This window comes from Tupaia chinensis, unplaced genomic scaffold (assembly GCF_000334495.1).
Source record: "Tupaia chinensis unplaced genomic scaffold, TupChi_1.0 Scaffold000354_1, whole genome shotgun sequence".
Classification (NCBI taxonomy): Eukaryota; Metazoa; Chordata; class Mammalia; order Scandentia; family Tupaiidae; genus Tupaia; species Tupaia belangeri.
Genome location: NW_006159849.1, coordinates 124607 through 134627, shown reverse-complemented (window position 1 = coordinate 134627; position 10021 = coordinate 124607). Strand labels below are relative to the sequence as shown.

Sequence of the window (10021 nt, the reverse complement as noted above, 5' to 3'; positions counted from 1 at the left end):
TAAGTCTGTGGCAGTAGGATTTATAAAACCAAGCCTTGTAGTTGCAATACTAGATAGGGTGACTCTGAATCATTACTAAAAGAAAAATAAAAAAAGGCATTACGGGGACCAGCAGATGGCACAATGGCTATGTCGGTGGACTCCCATGTAGTCGACCATGGTAATGCTTTAGTCAAAGTCATAAAATTTTTTTTCACCAGTTCAGTCTCATGTAATTAATCTCTTTTCTCTTCTGCTGAGTTTGCAATGTTACTGTGGTCCAATCTTTCAATTTAAATCCTGGAAGTTCAGAAATATGATCTCAATGTTATAAAAAACCTATATTTGAGAGTATTTATCAGATTCTTTTTCATTAATTTTCTTAAAAGAGGCAATTTTTGGATTGTAGCTTATTACAAAATGTTTTGGAAAGAGTATCAGAATAAATTAATTAACTATGGACAACAAAGTTTAAAATGGCCATGGTTCAAGATCTGATTTTACCATAACCCCAAATTGACAAATTTGATCATTTCTGTAACAAACTCCATTAGAACTATTTAGCATTACAAGTATGACTAATAACATACTCATACATAACAGATATTTAAGAATCTCATACAATTTTGGAACACCCATTGACATAAATTTGTATACACAGAGAGCTAAACACCTTTTGATATTTGACGATATTTCCCTTATATTTTCAACATTTCAGAATGTCTAATCTGTCTTTCTTAGATATCCCAGGACCCTGTTAAGAATTTCCAAAAATTAGTTTGAGGAAAAAAAACCTAAGCTGGAACTGAAATTTGACTTGGGAATTTGGTCAAATATCAAAAGTTTATAACCTTTGGTCAAAACAGGGTCAGGTCACTGTCACTATCTGTCACTTATTTAACCAAAGTGACAAATTAAAAAAGATTTAAAGCATAGCTATATATATATATAAAAACCCTTTTAATCTTTAATAGAGTAGAATCAGAGTTTTTATCTACATAAAAAGCTAATAACCAGATTAAGACAGTAGAAGGCACATAGAATTTTTCTTTTCTTCCTTATACTCAAAAAGTTAAAAAAAAAAACAAACTTGGCTTACTTTTGTTTGTATTATATAAAAACAAAATAAAACAAATTTTAGGCTTTATCAGCATTTTAGAATAAATTCAGTCAATTCTAGTTAGTTTTACCTTTCAAGATTCCACATTTCCTTTTTTCAACTTTTTATAGTTTTATCTATAATATTCCCTTTTCACTCACTTGCTCTAAAACAATTTTTGAATATCTTCTACATCAGACAAAACTACTCTTGAACAAAAACATACCCTCACCTCTTTTTATTTCCTATTCACCAAAAACATCATAATTTTTTCTGTATCTTTTGGATACATAGTTGTTTGGATTACCATTATCTTTGAATTTTAACATACATTTATGATACCTAGAAATACTTTCTTACAACACAGTTGTTAAAGGATTCGATTGTGTTTAACTTCTTTATAACATATACAACAAGATATCAAAGTATATAGACTTAAACTGTTGCAGAAACAGACTGGCAAGAAACCAAATACCACTCGGAGAGTAGAACTCAGCTTTATTACGCCGGCAGACCCAGCGTAGAGCTCTGGGCCCAGATCTGGGGTAGAGAAAGAGGTTATACTGGTTTCTAACAGGGAAGGTCAGCCCGATAAGCGCGTAGGCATAGGTGACGGATGGCTGGGGGAAAGCTGCAACCGTTCCAGACCACAAGGAATTCAGAATCCAGCAATTTCCTTGTCCCTGGAGAGTGACAACCTCCTCTCCTTAGCTAGGCTTCAGCTGCTGAGCATCCTCCCTCCTTAGCTGGCCTTCAGTTGCTGAGCTGTGTTGCTTATCTTGCAGGGGCCTGGCTGGCCATTTCTTGCCTCAGGACCACTAACCAGTTAACAAAGAACAGGCAACAAAATCCTTTATGGGTGGAACTTTTTATTAAGACCAATTATTGAGAACTTGGCACATTTGGTACAAAAAGTGTGCTCCGTGAATATTACAATATCCCCAGTCTTTTCAGGCTGGTCACCTGTAAGCCACACTATTGAGATGGCAGATAACAAGAGAGAATGACTGTTAGGTCACGAATTGAGCTCTCAAAGATAGAAGAGGACAGAAGAACCTCATCCAATCTTCGAGGAGGACCCACAGCAAAGTTAGTCCAGACAGGTGCTGGCCTGATGAGAACTGCAAAATTTGCCAGCCTGTGGGGTCCAGCTTGAACAATGGGCTTCATGAGTTCTAGGTCTGTGTTCTGTCCCCCTTAGGACATATGACACAGAAATAGAGATCATTTACAGGCAGGGGAAAAACACATAAGTGCTCACATCAGAAAAACACTGTAGGGGGAACCAGCAGTTAGCGTAATGGCTATGTCGCTGGATTCCCACGTAGTCGACCGCGGTTCGTGTCCCGGACCCGGTGGCTTAAAACTCACGCCGGGCGCGTGTGCGTGTGTGCCCAAGATCCCGAGAGGAGAATGGAGGAGAAGGGATTGCGGCGTGACCATCCCCCCTGGGGGGTGATTTCTCGCTTTCTGTCTCTATGTCTCTCTCTGTCTGTCTGGCGAGCGCACGCGCCCTACAGTGAAAATCTCTCCAAAAAAAAAAAAAAAAAAAAAGAAAAGCACTGTAGGGACCAGGAGATGGCGCTGTAGTTACAGCACTGGACTCTCAAATGGCCAACCAGGTTCGAGTAGTGAACCTGGTAACCCCCAAATCACATTGGGTTAGCATTTATGCATGCCCAAGATTCTGGAGAATGGACTGTGGTGTGGCCATCCCTCCCGGGTGTGCGTGTGTGTGTGTGTGTGTGTGTGTGTGTGTATGATTTCTCACTTTTCCTGTCACTGTCTCTGTCTTTCTCTCTGTTGAACACACACACCCTTAGGCAAAAATCTCTTTAAAAAAAAAAAAAAAAAAAGAACATTATGGTCACTATGGTCACTATACCCAGGTGGGACTATTCCATACAAATCTCTTTCTCCCATGTGTCTTAATTTAGAAAAGAAACTAAACAATGATTTTTACTATTTATTGAACTGAATTCCACAGAGAGCAAGGGTCTGACTGTTAAGTTCTTACCCATTTTTGCCGGCTTGTCAGGTACTGAGTTTCTTGGCTGTGACCTCCAGAAGAGCAGAGCAGCTTTGGTTTACCCTGTTCAGCACGCCAAATCTATAGGGGCCAAGGAAATTGCCCTGAGATTCACACACACACACACACACACACACACACACACACATACACACACAAAGACTGACACACAGGCATATCAGTAAAGGAAAAGGCACACAGACATTTAGAGTATACCCGTGCACATAGGAACCACACAAACTGCCCCTTTAAGACAGGTCAAACTACCGGAAGTTGTACACTCTGAAGGGCAAAGGAGGCCTGGAGTTACCCTAAGGAGGGGTGGGGGAGAAGATGCAAAGAACCTAGCCTTTCTAGGCCAAAGGTCACGCTTTTAATCCCTTTTTTCCTGTTCCAAGAACAGGCAGAGGGGTAGTATCAGAAGACTATTTACATCTGCTCTTGACTTTACTGATAAAAATGAATGCTCATTTATTTTCACAGAGTTAGTGAGCACCCCTTCTAACTAAAATTCTCAGCATATTATTTTTTTCCCACAAAACAATTCTGACCAGTAGTTACCTAATTTAAACACCCATTCTTTGGCCCCTGTTTCCTGGATCCTAGGGAACACTGGGGCCAAATAATGTTACATAAGAGTTGTCTTTTTTTCCATTCTTTAGAGTCATAACTAAAAGTTCCCAATTCTACAAAATACATCCTAGGGCTACAAGATGGAATAGAGCTTTCTCTCAGTTGCCCATAATGATGTCCTAGTCATGGCTGGTTCAAACTAAACTTATAAAATCAAATTTACAGGTTACCAAATTTCCAAATGATCTCTCAAGGCTTCTTGTTCCTGTTTCCAAAAAGGCAGATCACACCAAACGTTCTGTCAAAGTAGAAACCAAACGTCTAAAGGGAGACGCATAGCTGCCTGTTAGCCAAATGGAGGAAAACTCTCCAAATAAGCATTCTGTCTAAAAAGAAACCAAATACCTACAGGCCTTATGGCTGTAGGCCTTGCTGTCATCACACAAGACTCCCATAATTTATCAGATGTTTACCAAATCCAATCCAATGCCGTGTTTCTTTCACCACAAAACTGAAATCGCCATGGGTTAACTGCACCTGGTTGGTGGCCAATCACGCAGGACTGTCCCTGAGACAAGGTGCTCAGGCAGCTGCAGGAGGAGTTTTGAGGGTGGCCATTGGCCAACAGCTGCTATAGCTTAGGTGCGATACCCACACAGGACCTTAGTCCCTTCTGGGTTGGCAATAAACTGTTGCCAAACTAAAATCACCTAAATCAACTAAATCAGGTTCACTCACCCAAGCGCTATAAAAACCAAACCATAGGCACATGGTGTGATGAAGGGAAGTACAGCTTTATTGCAAAGCGCAAAGTAAGGAGAGAGGGCAGCTCATGCTAAAACGACCCAGTCTCCCCAAGGTGTTCCTCACATGCGTTTTTAAGGACAAAATTAGGGGCAGAGGATCAGTTCAGTGATTGGTTCAAGAGGGCATGATCACCTCATGGGCATTCTTGATTGATGTTCTGGTTTCTAGAGCCATTCAGCCTGGAGTCTTTCGAGCTTAGAGCCAGCAGGTCCCATCTGACAAAATATCTTAAATATTGAAATAAAAACCTTAACTTTCCTTTAAGTGAGATTTAGAGATCCAATCACCCTTATTCTGGTCAGTGTTATTTCATTATCATAACCAAAGTCTGAAGTCTTATCCCTTACACTGGGCCAATGATATGGATCCTGTTTGCTAACTGCTTGCAAACAGGAAGAATTTCTATCCCACCTTTGTAAATTGACTGGGGTTGGGCAGAAATACTACAAGCTGGATTGCAACTGTTTTGCGATGCTTCCTGTCTGCAATCTCCTTGACTCAGCCTATATAACCCGTTTTTGGGCACAGACTTGAGAGTAAAGCTCTAGTGGGGTCATTGGCGTTAGAGGCCTTCTGTTTTCTTCAACACCATTACAATGTAAATGGACTTTGTATTCCAAGAACCTTAGAAAATACACTTTATTTTGAGTTCAGCGCTTACTAATTTTCAGCTTGTGAAATTCTTACCTATTCTTTAACAGGAGAAACTGAGGACCCAGCCTTCTTAGGGGATCCCTGCTCAGTTTCAATTGGACCATCCCACATGTCAGTTCTTTTCACTGTTAGAGAGGCAAAAAATCCCTTTCCTCTACCCTTTTAGGTTCAGTGTCTGGGCCTGAGAATTAAACTGACAAAAGACAGATTCACAGGAGGAACAACATCTATTTTATGGATGTTAATATTTTGACATATTTGGCACCTTCATAGAAAAGAAGTGAAAACTCAACATGGTGGTTAGATTTGGGACTTATATACCACTTTAACAAAAGGTAAGGAAAGGGAATTTGGGGTCCTAGTGACTAGAAAGTACGTGGGGAACCTACTGAAAATTAAGAGTTATTTTAGTTAAGTCTGTTTATATGCAGACTCATCTCAGTGCCAGCTGTTCATCTCTAGCACAGGAAAAAGGTGGTAATTTATGTCACCTTCACAAAAGGGAATTTATGTGTTGCTTTCAGGCAGAAAGGGGGAGAGGAGAAAGTTTTTCTTGGATCTACTGTTTCCCAATTGCTCAAAATACTCAATGGGCCAAATTGACATATTGGGAGCGGTGGCATACTCTGATCCCCTTCATCATGTCACTTATTTTCCCCCTTGCCCGGTGACTGCACTATGACATGCCTGAGGTTTTAGTGGTGAACTTCCATCCTATAAGGAGCTATGCTCTGCTGGTTAGAAACAGCTTCCAGGATAGGGTTCAAAGGATTTGGCACTCCAGGTTGTGTGTGTGGTCCTAGATTTGGTTCAGCCTTGAGAAATGAGAGCCAGAAAACAAGACAGGAGTTAAGAGACTCTGGTAAGGATCCTGAATACCTGCTCTTTGCCTCTCCTCCCACTATATCCATGCCTTTTTTTTTTTTTCCCAGAAGTGGTTTTCTTTCTTTTAAAAAGAACTATTTGTTTGGGACCAGCAAATGGCACAATGGTTACATCGCTGGACTCCCATGTAGTCGACCATGATTCAGATCCTGGACCTAGCAGCTTTAAGCTGGTGTATGTGCATGCATGCCTAAAATCATAAGAGGAGAATGGAGGAGATGGGATTGTGGCATGGTCATCTCCTGGGGGATGATTTCTCAGTTTCTGTCTCTCTGTCTCTATCTGTCTCTCTGGAGAGCACATGTGCTCTAGCCCTATAGCAAAAATCTCTCTCTCTTAAAAAAAAAAAAGGAAAAAATCATTTATTATTTTTTAATTTTTTATTTAAATTAAAAAAATTAAAAACAACAACATTGGTTAGAGGCCACGAAGTAGGTGGCAATGCCCTAACTGTATGTGTGTTGTCAGGCCTGAGGGCCTCTTCCATCCTTGTCAAGGGGAGTACTAACCTTCTCTCCTTTCATACAACACAAGAATTACTTATTTTATTTTACCTAATTATTATTATTGAGACAGGAGTTGGACTCCATTTACAGGTAGACAGAGCAGCCCCTTCTTCCCCAGGAGGACCACTCTGTGTGGCTCCTGACAATTCCTCCTCTCCCGGTCACCATATTCCTTTGATCTTAGACATGTAAATCTTGTTCTGGAATAAATAATGACCCAAAGCTCCTAGACAAAGAATCTCCTTGAAAAGGTGGATGGTGTAGTGGTTACATCACTAAGCTCCCACATAGTCGACCACGGTTTGAGTTCCAGACCCGGCGGCTTAAAACTCATTCCTGGCACATGTATGTGCCTATGCCCAAAACCCTGAGAGGAGAATGGAGGAGAAGGGACTGCGGCATGGCCATCCCTGCTGGTTGATTTTTTGCTTTCTGTCTGTTTCTGCCTATAGCAAAAATCTCTCTAAAACAAAACAAAATTCCTAACCCTGGTACCCAACTCTAAAATTAGGAGAATAACTGGACCCATCCAACATGTGCACCTTCCCAGCAGGAGGGGAATGCATGCATAAGCCCCACCTAGAACAAGTCCGTACAAAGCCCTTCCTGACCCAAATAAAAACCCCTCACCACAGTTCTTCCTCGGCAACTCATTTTCTGGGACCTCTCCCTTCTCGGAAGCTCTGTTTATCCTTCCCTCTCCTTCAATAAACTTCCTGCTTTGCTATACCTACTCTCTGTGTCCATCACTCTAATTCTTCCTGAGCATGGGATAAGAACCTGTGTCTCACTGCAAGTGTGAGCCCGATAACCCCTGCACTCCTGCGTTCCTGCATTATTATTATTTTAAAAATTTGACCAGAGAGTGACAGAGAGAGAGAAAAAGGGTAAGTGAGAAAGCAAGCTGCCAGGTCTGGGACTCAAACCAAGGTTGGCCATGTGGGAGTCCAGCACCTTAACCATCATACCACCTGCCAGCACTCAGAAGTGGTTTTCAAACTTAATTGTGCCTAAGAATCACCTGGAGGATTTTGGAAACACAGATTCCAGAAATTCCCCAGAATTTCAGATTCAGTGAATCTATGATGCCTCAAATTTTGTGTTTCTAACCAGCTCCCAAGGGGGTGACCCTGCTGCTGGCCCTGGGGACCACACTGAGTAGCACTACCCTAGAGTTGGGACTGTCATTTTCTAGTCAGACTAACAATGGGGAGAAAGGAATTCCTCAGAGTAAAGATTCGCTGTGGGCAAGTGGGAGGAAAGGGGATCCTGCTAGTATATATATCTAGGTGCTAGAAAGAAAACAGCTGAGATTCTCCATGAACTGTCAGCGTTAGTCAGGATTCTGGCTGGAAACAGATGGTACACTTAAATGGGGGTGAGAAAGGAGTTTAATAAAAGAAGTATTTACAGAGGTGTGGGTAAGATGCAGGGAAATGAGCACAGGATGGTGAAGCACCAGGGCTGGCAACAGGAGGGCTCTATTACCACCCCAGGCCCAAAGGGACGTGGAGACGGAGGGAACTGCTTCCATGGTACTATGGCAATAGTCATAACTCTAGAGAAGACGCACCAACAGGAGTTTTGGTGTTCTATAAATGGATTGAGTCAACCACATGCCTGCCCATTAGGTAGAAGCCTGCCTGGGGAATAAGTATTGTCAGTTTTTGGGGGCTGACAGGTGGTGGGGTCGTTAATGGCACTGAACTCCCACATGGACAGCTGCAGTTTGAGTCCCGGACCTGGCTGCTTACTTTCTCACTTTCTTTCTCTCTCTCTTTCTGTCCCTATCTGGTCAAATTAAAATAAATAAACAAAGTTAAATAAAATAAGTCTTTTTTTTAAAAAAAGTATTGTTAGTTCTCATCATTCATAATATTAGGTCATTGAGAAAGTCATGACATGTTTTCTGTTTTTCTATGCAAAAATGCATCATACCTTTCCCGACCCAGTAGCTATGTTCTACAATATAAACACTGATTCAGTAAACATAGAACCACTGCTCCCAAGGGAAATGCATGGTTAGGTTCCTGCCAGTCTCTGGACACCACATTTTTGGCAATCAATATATAATTTTGTTTCACATGCATTTCTGTTTCAAGCCTGGGTTGGTCCCACTGACTAGTGGTTAAGAGAGCCAGATCCTATACAGCCAATTGTAGTTTGAATCCCAGTCCCAGTGGCTTGAAAAACATGCAGGGTGTGGGCCAGTAGATGGTGCGTACATGCCCAAGATCCTGAATGGAGACTACAGGAGAAGAGACTGTGGTGTGCCATCCTCCAGGAGGTGATTTCTCACTCCCCACCCATGCCCATATCTCTCTCTGGAGAGTGCAAGCACTTTATAGCAAAAATAAACAAATAAATATATAAAAATAAAATAGAAGAAGAAGAAAGATAAAACAGAAAAAAAAGAAGAAAGATAGAAAGAAAAAAGAAAAACATGCAGAGTGCACGCATGCCGCAAATGTCAACAGGATAGAGAAATGGAGGAGAAAGCACTGAGCCCGATATGCTCCACTGGGAGGTGCTTTCTTCCCCTCACTTTCTGTCTCTCTGTCTCTCTCTGGTGAGCACACATGCCCTCTGGCAAAACTTAAAAGGAAAAATAAGATACACATATTTAATGTATATTCTTTTTTTTTTTTTTTTGGAGAGGTTTTTGCTATAGGGCGCGTGCGCTTGCCAGGCAGAGAGAGACAGAGAGACAGAAAGCAAGAAATCACCCCCCGGGGGGATGGCCATGCCACAATCCCTTCTCCTCCATTCTCCTCTCGGGATCTTGGGCATGCACGCACACGCGCCCGGCATGAGTTTAAGCACCAGGTCCAGGACTCGAACTGCGGTCAACTACGTGGGAGTCTAGCGACATAGCCATTACGCTAACTGCTGGTCCCATAATGTATATTCTTGATTCATTAACTTGGCACTCATGATGAACAGCACTATGACTCATGCCTCAATGTAGGAATCTAACAACTGCTTTTTCCATAAGGCATGTCGCCATTAAGTCCTTCCTGAACATAGGAACACTAGACAGCACTTCGCGGTAATTTCAGTGCTACCCATGGGGACCATTTTTAAACATCAAAATTACCAATGAAAAGCACAAAATGTGAAAAATGTTACATTAAACTGAAACAAGAAGGTGGGAGCTACCTTGTTTGACCTCAGCTGGGGATGTACACATTAGGTGATTAAAATTTTTAACCATTCTGTGCATGTCCATGAATGATCACAAAAGTAATCAAAGTATTAATTTTATGGTTACAAATGGATTTTAACAAGTAAGCAAATTTGTGAATACTCAACTTATGAATAATTAAGTTCAACTATACCTAGACTTCATTTTTATCCCTTTTTTTCTTTCTTTTTCTTTAAGAGATATTTTTGTTATAGGGTGCATATGCTGGCCAAAGACACACACACACACACACACACACACACACACACACACACACATATATATATATATATAAAAAAAATCAC

General features: G+C 41.3%; 1 non-coding gene across 1 annotated transcript; it reads right to left on the bottom strand.

Annotated features, from left to right (window-relative positions):
* Nucleotides 1–6431: 6431 nt before the first annotated feature.
* On the bottom strand, nucleotides 6432–6557 carry LOC114008540 (U6atac minor spliceosomal RNA). Its single transcript, XR_003550057.1, has one exon. It is a non-coding gene; the product is annotated as a U6atac minor spliceosomal RNA (small nuclear RNA).
* Nucleotides 6558–10021: the final 3464 nt, after the last annotated feature.